This window comes from Coptis chinensis, chromosome 8 (assembly GCF_015680905.1).
Source record: "Coptis chinensis isolate HL-2020 chromosome 8, ASM1568090v1, whole genome shotgun sequence".
Classification (NCBI taxonomy): Eukaryota; Viridiplantae; Streptophyta; class Magnoliopsida; order Ranunculales; family Ranunculaceae; genus Coptis; species Coptis chinensis.
In genome coordinates this window covers 58,489,360-58,515,790 of record NC_141463.1, presented here as the reverse complement: position 1 = coordinate 58,515,790, position 26,431 = coordinate 58,489,360, and the positions used below count along the sequence as shown (strand labels likewise).

The 26,431-nt window shown below is 37.7% G+C and overlaps 2 long non-coding RNA genes across 3 annotated transcripts; both read right to left on the bottom strand.

Moving 5' to 3' along the window:
• Positions 1 to 11,007: 11,007 nt before the first annotated feature.
• Positions 11,008 to 14,321, bottom strand: LOC147482153 (uncharacterized). Its single transcript, XR_015205036.1, has 2 exons — positions 13,867 to 14,321; positions 11,008 to 12,672 (listed from the first exon to the last, which is right to left on the bottom strand). It is a non-coding gene; the product is annotated as an uncharacterized LOC147482153 (long non-coding RNA).
• An 8,317-nt stretch (positions 14,322 to 22,638) lies between these two features.
• On the bottom strand, positions 22,639 to 25,212 carry LOC147482152 (uncharacterized). Of its 2 annotated transcripts, XR_015205190.1 has the most exons (7): positions 24,753 to 25,212; positions 24,485 to 24,528; positions 24,218 to 24,260; positions 23,893 to 24,116; positions 23,480 to 23,820; positions 23,148 to 23,350; positions 22,639 to 22,749 (listed from the first exon to the last, which is right to left on the bottom strand). It is a non-coding gene; the product is annotated as an uncharacterized LOC147482152 (long non-coding RNA). The 2 variants fall into 2 exon arrangements; XR_015205189.1 differs by having other exon boundaries at positions 23,480 to 24,116; positions 24,753 to 25,211.
• Between the last annotated feature and the right edge of the window lie 1,219 nt (positions 25,213 to 26,431).

The window sequence follows — 26,431 nt, the reverse complement described above, 5'->3', positions numbered from 1 at the left end:
AAAAATTAGGAACTGTGCAATTGAAGAAATTAAGAATTGTGCAATTGAAGAAATTAGGAATTGTGCAATTGTATCTAAAATGATAAAAATGATCCAAAACCTATGATTATGATTATGTATCTAAAATGATAAAAATGATCCAAAACCTATGATTATGATTATGTATCCAAAATGATAAAAATGATCCAAAATCTATGATTATGATCCAATATCCAAAATGATCCAAAACCTATCATATTACATAAAATTTATTTAGCTCTCTTCTTACGCCCCTTACCACTCGATGCCTCTCCTCTAAGTTCCCAACCTGAGAACCAAGATATTCTCTGTCTGCATGAAAGTTAACTACCTCAGCCTGAAGTTCCTCATATCCCTGATGTTGTTGCGTGTACACCTGTTGAATATCCTCATACGCTTTTCGAGTTTCGTCATATGCACGTTAGGATTGTTGATATGTTTGAGAATATGCCTCCTCTCTTTCTTGGCTATAATGATACACGACAATCCTCATCCCATCAAACATAAGAATCTAGTTCTCATATCTTTCAATTCCCGAACCTCAGCCTGAAAATCAAAGAAAATACAGTGTGAGTACATATTATATATATAATGAATAAGATAAATAAAACAACTAAACTCACCGTGGTATACTGATCAATCTATGGCTCTAACTCATAGAAACGAGCATGAGGCACCTAAAAAATGGAAATGTAAGTAGCCTCCCCATCAGGTCCACACACGGCAAACATATGAGGATTACTGGCAGACACAGGAGTTGGATGATATGCATTCAGAGGTTGTGGGTTGTAAATAGGCTATGGTGAATGAGGAATACGTATCTCACGTCTCATCCCTTCTAGGCCCACAAACTCGAAATTGCTAGCTCTACCAACAGGGGGAAACAACGGACCCATGGAGATACAGTTCCACCATCTATAATACTGATCAGCAGTCTGCTCAACAACAAAAGAAGACGCATCTAGCCAAGAACCACCACTGCCATGAACTTCATGAACTTGAGTTCTACTCCACGACTTAACATCACTAACATCTGGTATGGGAGCACATGGAACTCCATAATGTCCATTCAACTATCTCCAATATTTGTCGCCACAGTACCAAACCTTACAGTCACGTGCGGTAAAAATAACTTTGTGACGTGACAAAACACAAACATGCCACACAACAGGATCATCAAAGGTAGTAGACAAATGCCAAGGTCTCCACTCAATAGATGACAATGATCTAATATCAATTTGAGCACGAGCCATACACACATTATTTCTAATCTGCCCTCTGTTACGAGTCAAGTGAGGCCCTTACCAACTAGCAAATCTAGGGAGAGTATCAGTAATCATGTCTATGTTAGGACAAAGACAACGGAAATACTCATAAAACCAAATCTTTAAAACTCCTGTGAACCCTGCAATCTGAGGACTTTTACTTCCAAATGTCTGTGAAGATTTGTCTAACGCCGCTATCAATGTGGCATATACTGAGCTACCAAGGTCATAATCTCTCATATTATGCAAATTAGAAACATAAGCATAATATCCAAGTCATACCGTAGAATGACCATTTGGAAACAGAACATGCCTAATAAAAAATATCAAAAAAGCCCTAACATACACATCAGCACCCTCACTACTAGGTAGAACAGTCAAAGCTAACTCCGCTCGTGTATCAGGATCCAAGAGAGTTTCCATATATGCAGTCTTAATATGAGATAGCTTAATACCAGAAGAATCATAAGCATTCGCATCCAAGCGAGAAAAAATCATAAGCATACTACCAATGTTCTCATAATTTGTATTAAAAGGTATCGGTTTGCCTATACCGATACTCAACCCATAAATCATGGTGAAGTCTAGTGGTATGAACCCTAACTTCGCACAAGAAAAATGAAATGTATGAGTTGTATTCCACCATCTTTCTACTAAATCTATGACTACTGCCCAATCAGTCTTCTCATAATCTACATCAACCAAAAGACCCAAAGGTGTACACAAAATACTATCTCTAATATGTACAAACTCATCCAAACTCTTAATAACCTTCCACCACTCTCTAACACTAAGTAAAGCCGATCTAACTCGGTAGTCAATAACTTGCTGATATTATGAAAAAAAAATAATGCATATATGATAAATAATTAATTGGTCCAACTCAACTAATTAATGCATAATATTCAAAATATTTAATCAAAACTAATTAATTACCTGAGAATTAGCCACTGCACTCAACACGTGTTTTGTATCACGTGTAGAAGACACAACTTGCATATCAAGTGTTTCATCGGGATTAAATTGTCAATCAAAGTCGTTCATTTTACACTCAAGTACATAGAGATGTCTATCAATCGGCGTGACATCCTCGGCTTCTTCTTCCCCACCATCTTGTACTTCCTCGGGTTCTTCAACCTCTACATCATCACTAATGTCGTTTGTGTATTGCCAATACTCATCGTCATCTTCGTCGAAATGTTGAAAATGATCCATATAAAATTTCAAGAGTTTAGGTACGTTTTTGTTTTTTTTTTACTAAGGAGAGGGTTTATAATTGAGAGAAAAGTTAAAAGTGATTGAACCGCGTGGTTTTGGTCATCTTTATATAAAAATAGCACGCGGTGTTGAGAACACCGCGAGGTTTTTGGAAAACCGCGTGGGCTTGGGCCTGTAAGATGGGCTTCAGTGCGCGGTGTTGAGAAAATTGCATGGGTTATATGGCGCGGTTTATCCAAAACCGCGTCATTTGATGTTTCTCCTAAAGTTGGTTGGTGTTTTTTTGGTTTGTTGTTTGGTTTGGTTAAATTTTTTGGTGTTTTCTTGGTTTCTCTCCTAAAGATGCTCTTACAATGGCATTTCCAATCTCAGAAAAATGAGAAAGCAAGCTACAAACCATTTCAAGAACGTGATTGCAATTAAAGCCAAACCATTTCAGACAGATAACTCGGTTTGAGAAACAAGAACTCCGCCTGTTTACCAGCTCAACCCATCTACATGAAAGATAGTAACAACAACCATTCGAGCTAAAATCACTAATTTTCAAAAGGATACCTACCCAATTCTCAAAATTAATTATTTAAGTATCGGTTAGAACTTCGGAATTGACATACTATTTCTTCTCTGATGATGGTGCTAAAGCTTTGATCGATTCAATATGATTGAATATATAGGGTGGTAATATTCTCACCGTAAGAGCATTCCCAATACAAGTCATTATGGTGGGTTTGTGACTTTATTCACCTCCAAATGGTTCAAAACCTTTGCCCAATGCAAAGGTGAATACTAAGGTGACTATTTTCTCAAGTCAAAACGAATGTGAAACCTTCAACCGAGATAGTGGCTGAGTTGTGAACTTCGGACGGGATGTTGGATTCCGTTTCGTGTGTGTGTGTGTGTGTGTGTGTGTGTTTTTTTTTTTTTTTAAATGGGTTTTTTTTTCAGACAAAATGTTTCATTCAGTCTCGCATGATTTTTTGACTTTTTTTCGGTTTTTTTTTTTTTTTTAATTTCAGACGGGATGTTTCATTCCGTCTGGAGCATTTTTTCGATTTTTACGTCCACACGGAATCTAACATCCTGTCCGAGATTAATATTCACCTTTGCATTGGGCAGCTTCACCTTGCTTTTCACCAAAACGGTGGAAAAGAGGGGAAATACTGCCTACATGGAGATGAAAAGAGGGGAAAAATAATGACTTGCATTGGGAATGCTCTAACAATTGATAAGTTTCCCATGAAAAATACTACCATGCCCATTTTGCCCCTCGTTCAGTCTTCTTCACCACTACCTCCTCTTTCCAAAACTTGGTAAAATTACCCATTTGATTACTCTTTTCGATTTTCTCCAATTTAAATAACCAACCAAGTCTCTTTATCTCTGGGGAAATCATACTCTTTTATTATTGTTAGTTGTAGAGAAAAAAGACGTTTTTTTCTCTCTTTGGTGTAAGGCGCGCCCGCGCCATATGCATGCCTGAACAAGGGCGCGCACGCGCTCATGTCTTTGGCGACTTCCAATGTTTTAGGCGCGCCCGCGCTCCACCATTTTCAGCACAAATTCCATTGTTTTGGAAGTTTTTGGAAATAGTATAAATATAAGTTTTTTCTTTAAAAACTTAACCTAACCAAAACCAAGAAAGAGAGAGATTATAAAGGAGCAATTCTTTGTGAGTTGAGTGTTCATTCTTTGTGAGTGAATTGAGAGATCTTGTAATTTGTTACTCTGGACATCTAGTAAAGCTTGGAACTCGTAGTGTGGACGTAGGCAAATTGCCGAACCACGATATATCTCGTCTTGTGGTTTGTTCTTCCTTTACATTAATTGTTTTACTTTATATGCTAGTTATTTGATATTGAGAAGTGTTGGAATATTACTTGGAGGGTGTTGAAGTCTTGTCTAGTGAGAAAGATCGATCTTTGTGTAGGATTGATCTATTTGTTGTGGATAACGTTGTTTCCGCATTGTCCTATTCACAACAATTGGTATCGGAGTGAGGTTAAGTTTCCGCATTGACCTAGGATTTTGAGTTTTGGTAAAGAACCATAGTGCTCGAAATTTGTGTAGACAAGGTGTTCGATAAAATTCCGAAGTGAAATTGTTTTTTCGGTTATTGTGTGTGACTTGAAAAATGGCTCTCAAGATGTCAAATGCTAAGTTTGAAGTAGAGAAGTTTAATGGAAAAAATAACTTTGGGATTTTAAGAGTATAAGTAAGAGACATCCTCATCCAACAAGATTTGCACAAGGCTTTAAAGGGGATTAACTCAAAGGCTGCAAATATGAGTAATGATGATTGGGAATAGTTCGATCTACATGCTTGTTCATCGATCCGGTTGTGTCTTGCTAATGAGGTCATGTATAGTGTGATGGGAGAAAATACCGCTGCCGGTATTTGGCTCAAGCTAGAATCTATGTATATAACCAAGAGCATGACGAACAAGATGTACCTTAAGAAGCGTCTTTATCGGTACATGATGGCGGATGGTTCAACGATGCAAGAGCACGTTAGTGAGCTCCGTTGACACCTAGCGAATTATTTGAATGTTGGCATGAAGATGGATGATGAGGATCAAACGACATGTTTAATATTCTCTTTGCCATAAAGCTATGAGCATCTAATGACTACATTTATGAACAGAGAAGATGTTGATCTTGACGAAGTTCAGAGTGCACTTCTTTCTTATGAGTTGATGAAGAAGACACGTGTAGAGAATAGCATTAATGCAGGACAGGGGCTAGTGGCAAGAGGAAGGTCGCATGAAAAGGCTTTTACAAGCAATGAGAAGTCTAGGTCCAAGTCAAAGAAGACTTTGACACATGTGAAGTGCTACAATTGCGATGAAAAGGGACATTACGCAAGTAATTGTCCTCACCTGAAGAAAGAGAACAATAGAGATGGTAAGAAGAAAGGTAAGACTAAAATTGAGGCAAGTTATGCTTCAGGCTCTGAAGGGGATGAATTGAGTCTCTGTGTGTCCACACAAAACTATATGGCCAAAAGGTGGATTCTTGATTCCGGATGTTCCTACCATATGTGCCCAAATAGAAAGTGGTTTACTTCTTATGAGAGCATTGATGGTGGTTCCATTTTCATGGGTAATAACGTTGCTTGTAAAATGGTAGTAATTGGAACTATACGGGTCAAGATGTATGATGGTATAGTGAGGACTTTAACCGATATTAGACATGTTCCTGAGCTAAAGAAAAACATTATTTCTCTTCGTACCTTGGATTCCAAAAGCCACAAGTTTGTGGGGAAAGGTGGAGTCCTAAAGATTGTCAATGGCTCTTTAGTTGTTATGAAGGGTCAAAGACATGGAACCTTGTATACTTTGATGGGTAGTACGGTGATAGGCGATGTAGCAGTGGTTGCATGTAGTGATGATTCTGAATGCACTAAGATGTGGCATATGCGACTAGGGCATATGAGTGAAAAGGGTTTGTCTGAGTTGTGCAAGCGAGGGTTCTTGAAGGACTTAAAGAAGCCAAGTATAGGATTCCGTGAGCATTGCATCTATAGGAAGCAGTGCAGAGTCAAGTTCAAATCAAGCAAGCACACGACAACAGGCACCCTTGACTATGTGCATATGGATGTTTGGGGACCCTCTAGAGTGGCTTCAAAGGGAGGTAACCGCTATTATGTCTCATTCATTGATGATCATACTCGCTATGTATGGGTGTATATGATGAACACGAAAGATGAAGTGTTTGAGACATTTAAGAAGTGGAAGGCAAGGGTTGAGAATCGTACAGATAGGAAGATCAAGACACTAAGGTCTGACAATGGTACATACTATACCTATGGGCCTTTCCAAGAGTTTTTGTGCAATGAGAAAATTGTCGCATTAATCGATCGAGAGCACGCCTCAGTAGAATGGAATGGCAGAGAGGATGAATAGAACCTTGCTTGAAAGAGCGAGATGTTTGTTGTCTAATGCTAGTCTAAGTAAATAGTATTGGGCATATGCAGTGTCCATGGCGTGTTACCTGTATAATAGGTCACCAGTTCCAGCTATAGATTGCAAGACACCTTATGAGGTGTGGTCAGGTAACCCAGCTGATTATAATATTTTGTGAGTATTTGGATCGACTTTCTTACTACCATGTGAGGGAAAGCAAGTTACATCCTAGAGCTAAGAAAGCCATATTCTTACGCTTTACAAAAGGAGTAAAGGGATACAGATTGTGGTGTCTAGAAGATCACAAGTTCCTAATCAGCAGAGATGTTACCTTTGATGAGACTTCCGTGTTATCTTTCAGTAAGCCAGAAAAAGCTGGGCAGAATGGTGAGTCTATAGAAGTTCAAGCTACTGAGCTTGAGTTGTCTGATCCAGCAGATGACTGGTTGGTTCATGATGAGGTACCAGATCATGGAACTAAACAACAAGAAGAAAAAAAGCAAGAGTATCCGCAACTTGTAATGGCTGACCCTAGGCCAAAGAGACAAGTTAAAGAAGTGCACAAGTAAGTATGGGCACGAGAAGCCGGTGAAACACTATGGTCAGGTGGATTTAGTGGCATATGCACTAAATATTAAAGATAATAAGCCAGATAGCTTCAAGGAAGCTGTTAGAGATGTTCATTACAGAGATTGGTTGGTTGCTATACAAGAAGAGATGAAATCTCTTGATAAAAATCACACATGGGACCTAGTTTTATTGCCAAAGGGCAAAAGGACTATTGGCAATAAATGGGTGTTTAGAAAGAAAGAGGTCCTTCCTGAGTTTGATAGTACTGGGTACAGGGCAATAGTGGTAGCAAAGGGTTTCTCACAGAAGAAAGGAGTCGACTACAATGAGGTATGTTCCCCAGTGGTCAAACATACTTCCATTTGGAGGAAGAGATTATTGAGTTTAGTTGCTCACGGCCATAAACCGTGGCGACTTGGAGTTAGAGCAACTTGATGTGAAACTATTTTTTTCTTGTATGGGGACTTGGAGGAAGAGATCTATATAAGACAACCCGAGGGGTTTTGTTGTTGGAGAAAGAAGATCATGTGTGCAAGTTGAATGGGTAAAAAAAAACTGCCATCACACACCACATGGTTTAAAGCAATCGCTAAGGTAATGGTACAATGTACTTTGACACATTCATGATGCAACATGAGTACACTATTGAGAAGTATGACTATTGTGTTTACTTCTAGTAGAGCTTCATGGGGTCAAAATGACTTCATCTATCTCCTGCTTTATGTGGATGACATGCTTATTACTTCCAAAAACATGGTGGAGATAGAAAAGTTGAAATCTCAACTTAGCTTTGAGTTTGAGATGAAAGACTTAGGTGGAGCCAAGAAGATATTGGGCATGGAGATTGACAGAGATAAGAAGAAGCGACGGATAGTTGTATCTCAGAAGAAATACCTTCAGAAAGTAATTTCTCGTTTTGGTATGGAGAATGCAAAGTCGGTTTCTACACCTTTAGCTGACATTTTAGGCTTTCAGCTAAGTTCTCTCCTAGTTCGGTGGAGGAATGGCTCATGTTCCTTATGCAAGTGCAGTGGGTAGTTTGATGTATGCTATGGTATGCACATTCCCAGACATTTCACAGGCAGTTAGTATTGTAAGCAGGTATATGGAAAATCCTGGGAAGCAACATTGGGAAGCAGTGAAATGGGTATTGAGGTACTTAAAGGGTACATTGGATGTGGGATTAGTTTTTGGTGGAGGCACTTGTTATGTCAGTGGGTATGTGGATTCAGATTATGCAGGTGATCTAGATAGATGATGATCGACTACTGGTTATGTGTTTATGATGCATGGTGCACCGGTTAGTTGGAGGTCTATGATACAGCTATGATTGCTATATATCTACCGAGATAGAGTATATGGCGCTGGGAGAAAGATGAAAAAAGACACGGTTTCGAGGGTCTCTCCGGATGATATGGGTATTGAGCAGAACAGTGTTGCTTTGTATTGTGATAGTCAGAGTGCTATTCATTTGGCGGAGAACCAGGTTCATCATGCTCTCAATGACATCCCGTACAAAGTGATAACAGACATCAATATGCTTGGACCAAGCATATTGATGTCCGTTATCACTTTATACGGGATGTCGTTGAGGATGGTGATGTAGCACTTGATAAAGTGGACACCCATGACAATCCTGCTGATATGCTGACAAAGGTTGTCACCAGAGTTAAATTCCAACACTGTTTGGACTTGCTCCAAATCCTACATGCTTGAAAGAGCCCTTTGTGGGCATGGCCCTTTGGGGCAGTTGAGTGCAAGTTCCAGATGGATGTGTTCTTGCTGGATGTGTTCGGGTCGGTTTTATGTGTTAAAACCTCATCGAGGTGGAGAATGTAGAGAAAAAAGACGTTTTTTCTCTCTTTGGTGTAAGGTGTGCCCGCGCCCTATGTATGCCTGAACAAGGGCACACACGTGCTCATGTCTTTGGCGACTTCTAGTGTTTTAGGCACGCCCGCGCTAAACTTTTGCTTGGCCAAGGGCGCGTCCGCGCTCCACCATTTTCAGCACGAATTCCACTGTTTTGGAAGTTTTTGGAAACAGTATAAATATAAGTTTTTTCTGTAAAAATTTAACCTAACCAAAACCAAGAAAGAGAGAGATTATAAAGGAGCAATTCTTTGTGAGTTGAGTGTTCATTCTTTGTGAGTGAATTGAGAGATCATGTAATCTGTTACTCTGGACATCTAGTAAAGCTTGGAACTCGCAGTGTGGATGTAGGCAAATTGCCGAACCACGATATATCTCGTCTTCTGGTTTGTTATTCCTTTACATTAATTGTTTTACTTTATATGCTAGTTATTTGATATTGAGAAATGTTGGGATATTACTTGGAGGGTATTGAAGTCTTGTCTAGTGAGAAGGATCGATCTTTGTGTAGGATTGATCTATTTGTTGTGGATAACGTTGTTTCTGTATTGTCCTATTCACAACATTAGTTCTACCGGCCTGTTTCTTCTCCTTGGATTTACCATGTTTTATTCAAATCAACTTTCGATTGAAGTAACATAATTATTAGTTTATTTCGTTAAATGGAGGAGAAGAATTAGCTGGGAAGGCAATACCAATTGGAAAGAGTGATTGTTGCTTTAAAACTGTTGCATAATTTCTTATTCGATAGTAGAACAAGTTGATTTAATTGATTGTGTTATATATTGCTGATAATTGAGAATAGAATTAAGCATTTGAGCCACTAAGTTGACTTGAATTTCTCTCTAAGTTGTTGTTTACATTGTTAAGTTTAATTACCATATAGAATATGGAGTTGCCATTAACGACAATGAGCACACAACTTAACATAAATCACTTGAAGACAAAGTGGAAAAGTGGTTCGTGATATTAGAGGGCAAAATGGGCATTATGATTTTATTACGGGAAGCTTATCAATTGGAACAGTGAGAATATCTTTACCCAATATTCAAAAAACTTCGAAAAACTCATTCCAATGAGGGTTGTAAAGTGTAGGTAATAAATTTATAGTTAATACGATTAATATGACGGTATTGATATTGTTGAAAGGTGCATTTTGAAAATACACCCCGTCATATTGAAAGGAGAATTCCCCACTCGCATACAAGTTGTTGAATAGCTCGGGCGTCACTTGGAGTGACATGCGAATTTAATGACGGTCACTCCAAGTCTCAAATGACCGTCCCTCTTTAGTTATAAACTGCTGACTTATAACTTTTAGACGTCTTGATGTTTTTACATCTCTACATTGGGAACTATAGAGCGTGTATATTTAAACTCTACATTTGTGTGCAATTGGAGTTGTAAAAGCCCTAATAGGTAGAGCCTATATAGAGGTGTAATTTTACACTCTTCATTGGAGATGACCGAGTTTGATAAACTTTGCATGGAATTGTTTGATGTCAGATATCGTTCTGCATGATTCGATGTTTTGAGAAATAAGGTATTTTTGGATTTCGGGTTTTGAGAGTGGTATTGAAGAATGAAGATTGGAGAAGCACAAGAGAAGCCATTGATGGTTCACTTGGGTACTCTCTTTTTTTCTTCCAACTGATTCTGTTATTAGTTTACAACATATACTTCCCACTCTCGGCCACTATATCATAATATCGGCATCAAGTGCTGAAAATCTGAAGTAGCAATCTCGTTGATACTTTCGATAGTTCATTATGAAAATTTATTTATTTATGAATGAAAATACAGTTCCTTAAATAAGGTCAGTCACTGAAATTTGTAATATCTTTTATCCACATAATTCCTTTGTTTCTATGGGCTTAACAAGGGCCGCAGTATTGGCACTCTATAAAATGAGACTAGCACTCTCTTATATATAGAGAGAAAAATGGATGATATATGACATATATCATCCAAAAAGAGTGCTAGTCCCATTTTATGGGGTGTCAATACTGCATATCTTAACCCTCAAAGTTCTCAAAGTTATGGACATATCTTTGAACTCCAAACCAAAATTCTTTTATCTTTTCATTGTCTGTCACCCAAATCTTCCAAAATCAGGTCAGAATGCTTCCTCTTGCGAAAAGATTATAAAATCAACATGAACATTGATAACCAAGACGAATCATCATTAGAAAATAACCTAAGTGACACTTACAATTGTGTAACGGCATCCAACACGGTAGAATACCATAACTTGAGATATATAACCTTTCAATATGCCCATGTTCTACATCCGACATGGATGACACGGATTGTTTTTTGAATATATCGTGTTGTAATTACATTGACAATAGCTTATTTTATTACCTTTACAAATTATACCACTGGCTCTCCCCATATAATCCTTTCCTTAAGGGAAATTGCATTGAAGCTCAATTCCTTTCATCAACGTGTTTATTTCCAAACTAGAAGAAAACAATTGAATAAAATAGTTAGGAGTGAAGAGTTACTTGTAATGGTGCTCTTGTCGGTATAAGTGGAATGACGGAGAGTGGAGATGGAGAAGGTGAACCGAAACCACTCATAAAGATGAGTGTTCACCAAAGAGGAAATAGGGTTTTAATTTGAGGCTGTAGGGTTAGAATATTAGATCTAATCCAACGGTTGTAATAAAACACAACATAATAAAAAGTATAAAACTCAATGTAAGAACTAAACACGGTTTGGTTTGGTGCCAGACTGCTAGTTAACCGAGGTATAAAACTGAGAACCGCACCAACCCCTTCGGTTTTCACATTTAGGAACTAAGAACCGTACCGGATCTACAATGCAAAGGACCAAAAAAAACCAACCCGTTCGGATCGGTTTCCGGTTATTGCTAAACACCCGTAGGCCCTGCCACCCACATCAGTTTCTTTCATCACATTTTTCGTCTCACTCTGCTCTTGATGGGGTGATCCAACTAAACTTAAACACCCTACACCAAAATCACTACCTTTCAGCCAAGGCCCAGTAACATACGTAAAAGAATAATAGTTGAAAAGATATTGGACGTGGCGCTCTGGATCCCAGTGGAAAGGGTTCTAACCCCCACATCCAATCCACTAACGCTATTGAAAATAGGCTCAATCTGCACGCGTTGAGGTGGTCCACCTGTGTTAATGTTGTCATTAGAGCTAGGGGTGTTCACGAAAACGGATGAACCGATCCGAACCGGCTGGTTTTTTCAGTTTTTGACATACCCAGTTGGTTCTAAATTATGAAACCTATTTGAATCGGTTCGGCTCACAGTTTCTGCCTTCGGTTAACTGAATTAGGTGGGCAGTAACGTACTAGTAAGACTTGTGATATAAAAGCACTTTAGATCTTAAAGTGAAAAGTAAGCTCATGTACAAAATGAAACAGATTTGGACATAATGAGAAAAGATGTCCAGACCTATTCACTTGATTTCTTCATGCTTGACCACTCATTACTTCAGTCTTTTCATTGGTAGCCTTATACTTCAAGAAAAGCTACTATCGGGGACAGGCAGATCAAAGCTTGTCCAAAATCTAAGATGCTTAACATTTCTTTCTTATGTTGATCACGTATTGTTATTTCAGAAAAATTACAAAGAATCTATACCTACGGTAAAAGAATGCATACTTACATTTGCCAAAGCAAGTGGCCATGACTTATAACCAGATGAACAAATTACTTACATTAGGGCCCTCAAATAGAATCCTAAATCATGTTTATATTCATGAAAATCAAACCTGTTCCACTTCATATATAGCAGGCTGCAGGGAGCATTCAATACCAATGTTGATTGCATCCGTAGCCTGAAAAGTAGCCTGAAAAGAATGTACAACCAATTTTTAAGGAGAAGCAAGAATCAAGTGTACTGGAATTAAACACAAGAAGTCTCCCAACTAGAATGCTAGATATAAACTCATTTTTATAAATGGCTACATGGTCCAACGAGAAAGCTAACATTCACAGACGGATAACAATCGAAGAAGGAAGAACGCTCTACGACTGGATCCTAAAAGAAAATTTTCATGGAATAAAATTGCTAATGGTGTAGAATTGCTTCAGTAGTGTTGCAAGCAGAAACCTAATCAGTCTTCCTTAACAGTTTAAAATTTTTAAGTACTATATTCCTCCAACAGATTTCAGTTATCAAAGCTTTTAGGGAAAAAGAAGAAAATAATAGTTTCGGGAATATGGGTCTGCTAAACCCTACACTATTAAAATAAATTAATTAATTGAAATCCTAAACCATGTGACTATTTTACATGAACAATTCACAAGTAAGAAGGAGATAATCCACACTCTCTTCGCTCACTTTGCAAAGTGGGCAAACGTTTATGGAGTTCAATACCTCTTTTATTCAAGAAGTCAATGGTTTTAATTCTCCCCAAGCAAACAAACCCACAAAAGAGAGCCACTTTAAATGGAATGAAGTCCATCCATATCTTTTTGTAAGGAAACTTATGAGTTATCTCTTCGTCTTTTAGGTTGTGCAAAGCATACTTTTTAGCCAACATTATGATAGAACAACCGCACCAGGAACTTCACTTTGTCGTTCCACAACCATTTCCTTCCATCCACCTCCACAAACTTCTCCCACTATTTATAAATGATAGCAAAAAATGACTCATAGGATTCAATTACCAATCATTTAAATCTTTTTTTAAAATCACATTCCACTCAACTTTTTGTTCCCCTCTTTTCATGTAATCGGACACCAATGCTTCTTGTTAGTGGCTGACACAATGACATCACTAAATTTTTCCTTCAAATACTTTCTCCTACCCAAATGTCTTTCCAAAAGGAAATAGATTCTCAGTACTGGGTATATAGGTGATACCAGTGTTCTAAAAGTCTGGCTAGGCGGTGACTAGACGCTAGACGGTGCCAAGGCGACTCAAATAAGCCTATAATCGGTGCATAAATCGGTTGCCCGATTAGGCAGGAGTAGGCAGTCCAGGCGGGCTAGTCAGGAGAAAAATCAGAAATAGTAACTACAGTTTTCATTTACACACCTTTCTTTTGATTTTCTATCTTTGATTTCACTTTTCATCAGGTTTGCCATTGATGGCTTTGCTGTGGCTCGGCTGTTTTCTACCCGATGGAGAAGAAGATCTGACTTTGATTTTAAAAATAATATTTTGTTGGGAGGATAAAAACGTCAATTTCTTATGTTTTAAACTAGCAAATAAAGGTAGGTTGGCCACGTTACTAAAGTGGCCCTGTTGAGGGAACACTATTTGCTGTAGTGCAAATTAGCCACGTTCATGGTTGTTGTTTTATTTTTGTGGGGGCACGTGCTTTTCTCATTCATATTTGTTTGTCTATAGAGGCTTTTCCCCTGATATTGATGTCTTTGGACGATGCATGAATTAACTAAAAGGAATTACTTGGTTTTTGGTGAAGACTAAGGCTATGTTTGATAGGAGCTGTGGCAAATGCAAATTTTGTCACCATTTGCCACTGACAAATTTACTATGTGACAATTGCAAATATCTTGTGGCAAATTTAAATTGCTACTGTTTGATGATATTGTAGTAAATATCATTTGCCCTAATTTGCAACAATTTGTTGCTGTTTGATTGTCCAAATTTGACGCGGTAAATATTTCATTTCTTCATTTTTTGTGTTTTTAAAATATTTAAGATGTGTTTGTTTACTGGCAAACCTGAGAAAATTTGAGATTTGTCAGTGTTTTCTCACTAATTAATGTATTTTAAGGAGCTTAACAAAAGGTTTTGTTTGTTGGAATCCAGAAACAAGCATATATGGAAACAAGTGACTTCCCAAAATTGGGGAAGGAGGGGTTCCTCCGTTGTTTCAGAAATACATTTTACTTAGGAGCACCGGTAGTTGTAAAAGAGTTGGTCATTTAACTAGGCATCGAAAGTATTGTCCACATTCACTAGAGAACACAAACATCCTCCTTTTTCTCGACCTCACTCAATGCTGGATTGCTTCTAAAAAAAATAAATTGTGAAGAAATTAATTTTCAAATAAGTAAGGAGATGGACTCAGACAATGCAGGTTTTCCAATTCAAATTTCAACATAATAGCCTCATTTCTTTGGGCTCTACAAAGGTGACATTTCCATAAGCCAAAAGGATAGACAAACAACCATTACGGTCGATTACCCTTTCAAGCGTAATCAAGAACCCGTGAATCCTTCATGGCATCGATGCTTGATCTTTAGTTGAGGCCTCTGCGAACCCAAAGATATTAGAATAGGAAACGAGGGAAATGAAGTAGTCAAGCAAATTAATATAAGGTTCAAAATATGACTAACGGACTAACCAACTTAAACTTCTTGGGGCTATCTTGCTTTCGGTTTATCTTTGGAGCCGGAGGAAGAAGGCGATATACCCCTCCCGGTACTTGCAAGAAATCTGGATCGGCCAGTAGCGGCAGCATAAAAAAGCACTGGAACCATCATCACCGTAGCAGCAGCAGAACAACAACAATCCACTACACTACCACCACACCATACACACCACCGGTCCAGCGCCTGCCTACCGGTCCACACACCGCACACCGGTCCACACACACTAGTCATTACACCACCGCCACCACCAAAGACGCGACTCACCACATTACCACCACACACTCACACACCAACACCATAAATTCACACTCACCACACTACCACCACCAAAGACACACTCACCACACCACCACCACACAGTGAAGATGCCTCCACACATCACCTTTTGCCTCTTTTTCTTAGTGACAATGAAAACTTACTTTACCCTCCCTACTGTTTGTATTCTCGAGATCATACTAAACCATTGCCTAGCAGCATTCTCGATATACCTTGTACTCTAAAGATCGAAGTTTTAGTGTTTGGGTCCGAAAGTTGGTCGTGTAAGGGACATTTGTCCTTTAATGTAAAGAACTTAAAACTTCTTAAACGAATCCTTTTAGTGCGTGAAACTTCATAATCGTTGATTAAATTAAGCCCTAATAATGTTTTTATCAATCGTTGAAGATGAAATAAAGTGACAACAACCGGTCAAATCTCACATGAGTTGAAGGCCTATGGCCATTCAATGGCGATGAGCACCTTATGTTTGTCACCGATGCCAAAGTTCGAACTAGATTGGTTTCAACTTTCGCTTAAAGAATTCAGCCTTATATAGTTTCTCATCTCTAGATTTCAAAGACATTATACAAGTACCGGGTTGTAAAATATCTCCGGCTTTGATTTTCCATGTATTGAAGATTTGTAGTACAATCCACTCAATCCGGATGAATGGTCCGATTCTTGATTGACTAGCAACTCACAAAACATTGCATATTAATAAGGATAAGAAAACAACCACCTAGACATGAAGTATCAATCAATTGTACAATGACTAGGATCAATAAAATTATTTCTTTTATTTCTTTCGAATTGAGAGAGAGTTGATGAACAAGAATAACCAATTCTTAAAACAATTTACACAATTAAGGGATTAACGATTAACAAGAGTTCTACAAACAAAACGCCTAAACAGAGATAAAGAACCACATACTAGTAGCAATACTCCATTCACACACGAAGGTTGCTTGCATTTGCCAACTTCTAAGTAGCCTAGCACTCAAGAACGACAACTTCGGCAACGAAGCAATCCGTTTTCATTGCAATCCAAGCATCTCGTCAACTACCCGTCTTCCTCGACAAACACCTTTCGACTTCCACTACAACTCGAACATGGAACAAACCTTGCATCACCACAGTTTCCACAAACAAAACCAGGTTCCTGAACTGGAAAATCTTGTACAAGTTTAGCCAACTCTCCATCTTCATGAAGTTGCTTAACTTCCTCCACTCTACCCAAATATCCCCTTGATAAAAACTTGAGGCAAACTGACACTACTCTTATCCAATGCAAATAGGAGAGAAACTAATGAGAGTATAAAGAGGGATTGAGAGAAAATGGGAAGAAGACTAAACACGGTTGAGACTCCGGTGAGAGCTTTTTTTTTTTTTTTTTTTGGGTCTGGCTCTTTTTTTTGGTGGCAAATCCACTTATTTCGGTGGCAAATTTGTGTACAAATTTGTCATGGTAAAATTTACTCAGCTCCCCAAAGTAAATTTTGCCACCAAAATCATGGCAAATGACAACTTGTGGCAAATCCAAAAAAAATTTGCCATGACTCAAAAAACACATCAAACAGTGCCAAACAAGTGAATAGTGCCATTTATTTGCATTTGCCATGACAAATGGGACTATCAAACACAGCCTAAGGGTGTGTTTGTTAACTGGCAAATTTCTAGTGGGAAAATTTTAGTTTGCCAGTGTTTGTTTGCAAAACTTTATAGTGGGAAAATATAAGATTTGTCAGTTTTGCCAGTGTTTGTTTACATGGTTTTTCTCCAGTGGCAAATGATATTTCAATTTTTTGGAGATATTTTTTTTGGTTTTCAAACTCAATGAAGTATAACAAAAAATTAAATTAAATACAAATAAAATAAAATAAAATACAATACAACTCAACTTTAATAGTATCCATAGGATGTTTTCTTAAACAACCATCGCAGCATAGCAGTAGCAGCAGCACACCACCACCACTCCACCACACCCACCACACCACCTAATTGCACACACTACACACACCAACCCACTACACGCACACAAAGACTCAACAAAAACACACAATAAAATATCCAAAAGTAACATCAATGTCACTTAACAATAATATATCGGTCCACCACTTAACAACAATCCCACAAAAACATATAGTTCAAACATAGAAATAAACCAAAAAACAAGGTTGAATCATCGTCCAGCTTGTTCTAGTGGAATATTACGAATATTACCCGCTCTAAGAAGTAACTAGCAATTCCAGGAAGCATTTGTAGCTCAGTTCTTCGATCAAATGTGGCCTTAATGGCAGCATTCTTCCACAATTCCTCAACTAATGGTGCATATTCACGAGTAGCTGCTGGGAAAATGGCTTCCAAATTGGTTGATAACATGACTTTGAGAAGCCAATCAGAGAATGATTTCAGCCTTGGGCTAATGGAGTAGATAGTTTTACTGTCTCCTTCACTGGAGCCCCCTTGTTGTTTTACAAGATTTTGCTTTTAGACTCTCATTGTTCCATAACATAAGCAATGCATCAATAAAATAAACTCTTGCTTAATAATCTCTGCTAGGGGGAAAATATCTAATTAAAATGAGAAAAAAAATGATTTGCTAGATATCATGCATATAATGACGTGCTTCACATGATAAGAAGCAAATAAGTTGTCCTTATCGATAAGCACAAGCATTAAGCAGAAAATATATAACATTTGATGTTTCTGGCCCTTAAAACCATCTTTAGCTATGTAACAAAAACAACAACGGTGTTCTTCTCCACAGAATATGGTTAACCCCAACTCCATTTGTTAAAGTGTTGACTATCCAAGAGGGAAGGGAAGCAGATTCAAGTGGATTTGGAGTGACAGTGGTTTATGAAACTAAATCTCGAGTACAAATCATAAGTGAAGCACAACAAATTAGTAAGAAATGGACACCTCAAGTTGAAGGAGAAAGATCTTCAACATTACAAGAGATGCTCAAAACAATTAAAAGCAAACACAAGAAAGATAATTAAGCTGTAGTTACGGACTTATGCCCACACGTCAAGTTTTAATATTCACAGATTAGTATACGTAGAAGAAAAATAATATACCAGAACCAGTATTCAAATCTCAAGGCATCAAACCGACCTCTGAAGTCTGAAGAAGGACGAAATCACCTTTGCTAGTTTCTAATTTTTAATGAGAGAACACGAGTCCATATACATCTAATACCCGTCAATCAATCACGTTGTAAAAGACAATAATCATGATTGAATTTTCTAAAAATACAAGGCAGATAAAATCATCTCGATAACGGTAACGCATGCCTTATGTGGAGAATTTACCCAAAACAGAGAGATTTGACAGTAATAGTGAAAAAAAAGATTGAGATAAGAGAGAGAGAAGAGATAAGAGATGAGAGCGAGAGAGTATACCTGAAAAAGAGAGTTGAGTTGTTGATGAGGAAGTGAGAGAGAGAGAAGAGAGATCGAGTGGAAAAGTTGTTTCTATTTCTATTTTGTAGTGAGAAAGAGAGAGATCGAGAGGGAGAGTTGTTTCTATTTTCCTATCATAGTGGGAAAATACCAGGTGACTAATTCAACTTTGGAGGGAGGTGTTTTCTATTTTCCCACTTCTAGTGGGATAAAATTTGATTTGCCGGCTAATTCCAAATAGTGTTTGCCAGGACCCTTAAATACACCCAAACACTGGCAAATGGTGCTTCTAGTGGGAAAATACAATTAGCCACCCCCATTTGCCAGTTAACAAACACACCCTAACTGTGTTTGTTAACTGGCAAATGGGATTAGCTAATTATATTTTTCCTCTAAAAACACCATTTGCCAGTATTTGGGTGTATTTAAGGGTTGACAAACACTATTTAGACTTAGCAAATTATCCCACTAGAAGTGGAAAAATAGAAAACACCTCACCCCAAATTTAAATTAGTCACCGTTATTTTCCCACTATGGTAGGAAAAATAGAAACAATTCTCCCTCTCGATTTCTCCTCTCTTTCTCACTGCCGTCTATCATCAACTCGCTCTCTTCTCAAGTATTCTCTCTCACTCTCATCTCTTATCTCTTATCTCTTATCTCTTTCTCTTTATCTCAAACTCTAGGTCTCTCTTTCTCTCAATCTCTCTGTCTCACATTTTTTCACTGTTTTATTTTTTGTTTCTATTTTTCTCAGATTTAATATTCGTTCTCTAGCTCTCCCCGCGCGCCGTCAGATAAGTTTTGGTTTTAATTTCGTTTTTTGGGTTTTAATTTAGTTTGTTTTTATTTTGGTTTTGAGGAGTTAGCTACTGGGGGCAAGAGGGTTCATTGTTCATTGTTATTACAACCCATATATCATTGTATCAAGTACTATGCTGAGGAAGCAAAATGTATATCCATGATATCATTCCGACACCACTTCCTAATCGCCAATTATTTGTTTTAAAACAGGCAAACATCTTTCAAGCTCATCATCTAAACTTGATGTTTCTTTTGAATGTTTCAAGCTCACCATTATTTATTACCTACCACTCTACCATTGATTTTATCATCTTTATTTGACCCACACGTGCCACACGTATCTTACAACGACTCTTCATAGCCTAATCAAGTTTCCATGCGTACTTAGTATATTGTAAAGTAGATCCGATAACTAAGCAACATATATATTACAACATAGTAACGCTTCCTCTCTTTTTTAAGGAACTTTCAAATTACAATGACTTGGGAGGCAACAGACTGAAATAAGTTTTCTCTGGCCTATACATTTGTAATTCAGAAACCTGAAATAAGTTTTCTCTGGCCTCTCAATCTTGGTGAGAATTGGTGCTTTGCCATTACGCCATTGCTTAATTCCTTCCACTAAGAGAGTCCCTTTTTTAGCACCCTTGTCTGCTCTTATCTTCACTTCTATCCATGTACTGGTGATGTGCATCCAGGCTTCTTGCTTCTTGATCGTATCTCACTTGGCTCTGACCTTCCAACTCACGTTGTTGCTTTGAAAAGCCTTAGTTGTTGCCACTGAAGCAGTTTCAATCCGCAAGTGATGCAACCACATTTCCATGGATTTACTGATCCTCTCAACAAGGGCTATACTTTCTGCTTCATAGCAAGTAGTCACCTCCGTGTCTCCATGTATGTAGTACGTACCAAGCACCATACCTTGACTGTCTAGGTAAACTACCGTCACATCAGTAATACAAACGATACAAAGATGAACATAGTAATACTGCTAAGCAATATAAATATTCAATATCTTCAAAGATTGTGTTATGTATTTTTATTTAAAAAATCATCCAAATGTCAACTGTGTATAAAAGTAGCTTTTTGAGTTTACAAATGAATGTGATCGTAGCTTGATTTAGCTTGAGAGACATATAAATGCATTTCCCTTTTGGACAAGGAGTGTGATCCAGGTCCGTCTAAGTGAAGGTCTTGTTTTTTAATCAAGCACATGTGTCATCTAACTTGTTTTATGTGATATATTCAAACAAGGGTTTGAAGGTACGTGGTTTTTTGGTGGGATTTTCTTGATTACAAACGTGTAAAGTGTTCCAGATCCCCCCTTATTTTCCTCCCTTCCTGTTTGGGGTATTACAAACTAGCATCTATGAAACGGTATTTTGTGAAGCGGAGCTTTTGACGATTTCTTTAGTCTACTTGTTTGTTGAGTTGCTCCTGTTTTTCTGCAAGGGGTCGTGCTTTTCTTTGCTAATTTTCGGAGTCAATTTCTTTTAGCCCCAATTTAGTTCTTCTGCTATAATCATATCCTTGGTAAGCAGGCATTACTGCTTCTTTTAGGTACTACTGCTTTAGTTTGTTTATTCACAAACAAAATTACATTTCGTCTTCCTCTTGTCTGTAATTATCAGTCTCTTTTGGTTGCTTTTGCATTCGTATCATTTGTGTGTGTGTGTGATTCTTCATATGGAATTATTGAAGCAGCGGCTATGATTGATTTGTATGCTTATGTATACTAGCAAGATGCATGCGAGCAGGGATAAATGGTATTATTGAAGCAGAATTATCCCATTTATTGAAGCAATTTTGTACAGTATGGAATGGCCTAAATAAATGGGATTATTGAAGAGATTCCTGTTAAATTATTGTACAAAATTGCTATTGCTTTTGAAAGTAGGCAATTAAATTATTTGTATATCATACAAAAAGCAATAGCAATTTTGTACAATAATTCGCTTCAATAATCCCATTTATTTAACCGAGTTAGACATGATATGTTTAAAAAATACAGAATTTCTAATTCATATGAAATTATTGGAAACAATTTTTATAGACTTTATATATATGTTACTTTGATGCCATACTCATTGCGTTAGCTAGGTAGCCACAACGTCCTCTTGGGCTTTTGTGGGTCCCACCACAGTTCCCACGCTTCCATGGAATAGTGACTTTGTCCAACATCTTTTCGAATCCGAGTACCCAACCATTACCGAAAGTACCTAACCCCACAATAACCCGGTGGGGTTTCTGAAGTTTCATATGGCCTAGACAAAATTATCCCATTTATTTATGATCGCATTACCTCTTGTTGTCCATTGTGGTCTTTTATGATGTGCTCCCCGATACCAATCAATTGCTAACAACTTTCGATCACTGAACCGGCTCCTCTCAAGTCCTCGACGGTTTCAAATAGAGGGACCACTCTCAACCTATAAGCAACTAAAGGGGTAAAGGTACCGGATAGATTTTGGTTGGTCTCCTTTCTGAATAGAGCTACTTGCCCGCCGAGCCAAAAGCGATTCCATAGCTAACGGCCTGAATAGAAAGAGTGAGACCTTTTTGGAACTTCGATGTTCTTGTAGCTAGAAAAGGCAACGGTTGATCGAGATGTGATCTTCTCTCGGAGGAAGCACTCAATTTCGTGAGGCCTTGCCCGAGAAGCTAACTTTGCATGCGATACGAGCATCGGGCTTGTTGGCATCCGTCGTCGATTCAACTGCCCATCATCACCCGAAAGTTCAAATCTGTTGTAGGTTGAGGGTATGACCTTGTGATGTGTTGCTTGAAAAGTCGGTGTTAGGGGTGGAATTATACATTCTGAATTTCTCTGAGAAACCTTGTTAGTCGTCGGACCCGGACCTTCCACAAAACCGCAAGCGAGGCTCTCCTTGTATCCATAGCCACCCATCCTTCCGTTGTCAATCTGTAGAGTCTCAAGAATGTAATCACCATAAACTTTTAGGAACTAAATTTTTTTCACGATTGATAAAGAAGACTTACGCGCACAATAGATTTGGAGCAAGTGGCTTCCTCTGAAATTAATGACTCGGTTTCATTTAGGAAAGATTTAAAAGGCCTGTAACTTGAACGCGGTTGTCCTTCTCTAGTTCCTGGAAAAAAAGTAAAGGAAAAGAATAGAGAATAGAAAATCCCATGGTCAAATTTATATAACAAATCTAACGGCATTTTAGAATATTACATTGATCACATAAAAACAAAAAAGGTATTTTTACATTTGATACAATATCAGTTGGATGGTTCAACTTGCACCCTACATACTAATTACTATGCATACTTTTTCTCTAGGAGTCTACTGAGGGCAGATGCTGATAGTCATAGAGTGACAGAAAAAAGTACGTTGTGCCAAAATTTTAGCAGCAAGTCTTCTATACAAATATAACTTTGAGTTAGTAAACAGTATATAAGACATACTTGAAGTGTTGCGTGGATAAATTTTAAGCATATGCATGGATGAAATTTGAATCACCATATCAAGAATGTGGCTTACCGTTTGATGCGACATTGGAAGTCATTCTACTCGATCTACCCTCTTGTATTAAGCTCAGGTTGCAATGTAGAATTTAAACTTCTGGTTTCAAATTTGGGCTTTCTGCCATGTCTTTTTTTCATCAATAATTTGTGCTCAAGGTTTCCAGGCTTCGTTCTGAGGGTTCGAACAACCTGCTTAGCCAGTTCGTCTATAGCTTGAGCCTGAAAAACTCATCGCATGTTTTCGTAATAAAGGTAAGCAGGTATTTTAGGCAACATTCTCTGTCAAAAATGACTAAGAACTGTTGAGACTAAATAGTAAAGCAAGCACTGATGATTTGAAGAGCTCACCTGGCAATAAAAGATGGTGTTTTGAGCATTGAAAAGCATCGCATTCTCAAATATCAAGAAAACGTCATACTGTAAGTATTCAAATAATTAATCAATCACAGTCCAACTATGCTCCCATAAACTCAAATATGGAAACTGAGTCATGCTTCACTAATTAGATATCACAGGATTCGACTAATAATCGAGGCATAGGATAAAGATCTTGGAATTTATGTTAACCACGCCGAGTGGACTACTAAGACACTGATTCTAAGAGATTTGTAAGCTCCTTGCTCTTTTTTTTTTTCTTTCATAGTCATGAAATCCATTGGCTCTTTAATAATCTCATAGTATCCCTCAACCTTCCAAAGTAAGAAGTCCGCTATAAATATTACTGAACTTTGACATTGGGGGTAAATAAATCAAGTACAAACCTCTACAGGATCAACTGGTACAGCGAAGATCTCACGTGTCTTTTCCGAAAAAGAATCCAAGAAGCAGAATACTCTCATGAGCGAGCTACGCCCAAGTATTACCTTGAGTTTCATTAATCAAGGATTTATGTTCATAAATACTAACCTCTGCATTATCTCAAGAACAACGCGCAACGTTCTTTTCTCTGCCATCTGAGGTGTCGGTCGCTCTGCTAATGGTTGACCTGATACAGCAAAAACTACGTTTTACATAGAGACTCATTGTTACGAAACATTAGCATAGAACGTGTAGAATTTACATATTTATGGCAAAACAGAAGCTCACCATTGTTGCCCAAGGGATTTTCATTCTCTACCCTTTGGAGTTCCTGCAAGAGCAAAGGAGACTCTGAGCAAAACCTCACCGAGGACATTGGATTGTTAACGCGTCTAATTGACCTTTTTGGCCAAAGAGCAACTGAGCTGTTCAAGGATCTAGGTCTATAGGACAAAATTTGAAATACTTAATAAAGCATTGGTAAGATCTTGCAATAGGTAGAAGCCATGCTTGAAGTACAAAAAGTACAGTTAAATAGAGAGAGAGAGAGAGTACCTGAGTGCAATGTGAGAAAGAAAGGCAGAGAGTGCGCCAATGACCTATTTAATAACAATATGCAATAAAAATCATAGAAAACAATACAAAATAGACAAACTCCTGAAAAAATTCCTATTTGAAAACATCATTTTGCACTGAAACGCCGAATGAAAATATATTAATTTAAACAGTTAAAAACATCTCAACATCTCAATCTTCAGATTATGGTAAAAAAAAATGATGCCATGAGAATATAATTGAAAGCGCAGAGAGAGACGGAGATTACCTGAGAAAGAAGTAGCGATATGGGGATCGGAGAGAGGAGAGAGGAGTTCTGGTATATACCTGAGATGGTCGAAGCACTGAGAGGTGGAAGGAGAACCCAAAAGGTTGTGAAGCTTTTTCACAATTAAATTCTAATCTCGGAGAACAAAAGGTTTGGATACGAAGGGTTTTCACATTTAAGAATTTGATTTATTGCCCTAATCTCACATGGAGGCAATTGTGACCCTCGATTTATACCCCCTGAAAACGAATCCTAGCCGCGAGTCAGGAGTTGTGTTCATTGTCAAATAAAATTTAATTATAAAAATAATAATAATAATAAAAGAAAGAAAGAAAGATAAGACGTCCAACCACAAAGCCTTAACATCTCTTATCAAATGTTGCATGTAGAATGACTATAAATGGAGAAGCACGCTGAAAGAAGCGACATGATCAACAAACTGAAAGAATCAATTGTAGGCATATTATCACTACGATGTGTGCTGTGACACGAATTGCTTCCATTTTTTTTTTGTTTCTGAAATAGTAATTGATGGTATTGGTATAAATGAATCCTCATAAAATTTGTAGGGAGAAACGATAGCTACAAATAGAATAAATCAATGAGTTTACCATAGTTCATAGTTAAGAAGGTGGTTAATCGATTTCCCACAGACTAAAGAAAGAGCGTACAAACCTTTGATTTCGCGAAAGCTTCTCAGTTAGAGAAGGGTAGTCTAACCAGTCTGAGATAGGAAAAAACAAATATAAGATCAGAAAGTGGAGATTGCTTACCAAGCGGCACTATTTATGAAGAACTATCGTGGCGCAGGCTTAAGTGAAGAAGACAACAACTTGAATCTTTGAGGCATGAGAAAGAATATACAGTGGAAGAAGCAGTTTGGAGAAGGCGAAGAAGCGAAGAGTTATTTTTCTAATCGTGAGACGACAATTAGAAACGAAAAGGTTTTTTTTGTTTAATTAAAAGTACTTGAGGTTAACCCAAATTTGAAATAGTGAAGCATGTTGAAGGAAGCGACATGATCAACAAACTGAAAGAATAAAAAAAATGAATCACTACGTATGTGTGCTGTGACACGAATTGCTTCCATTTATATTTATATTTTTTTGTTTCTGAAATAGTAATTGATGGTATTGGTATAAATGAATCCTCATAAAATCTATAGGGAGAAACGATAGCTACAAATAGAATAAATCAATGAGTTTACTATAGTTCATAGTTAAGCAGGTGGTTAATCAATTGCCTACAGACTAAAGAAAGAGTGTACAAACCTTTGATTTCGCGAAAGCTTCTCCGTTGGAGTAGGGTAATCTAACCGATCTGAGATAGGAAAAAACAAATATAAGATCAGAAAGTGAAGAACTATCGTGGTGCAGGCTTAAGTTAATAAGACAACAACTTGAATCTTTGAGGCATGAGAAAGAATATACAGTGGAAGAAGCAGTTTGGAGAAGGCGGAGAAGCGAAGAGTTATTTTTCTAATCGTGAGACGACAATTAGAAACGAAAAGGCTTTTTTTGTTTAATTGAGCTATTAGAAACAATATATGGAAAAGAAGAAAGGCCGAAGTGGGTGTCTGATATTTGATTGAGCCATAGGCGTTTGGTAATTCGCTGTAATAGAAATGATTCACCAAGCAATGTAAATTATTTCATGAGCTTAAAAGGTATTTGGAATTA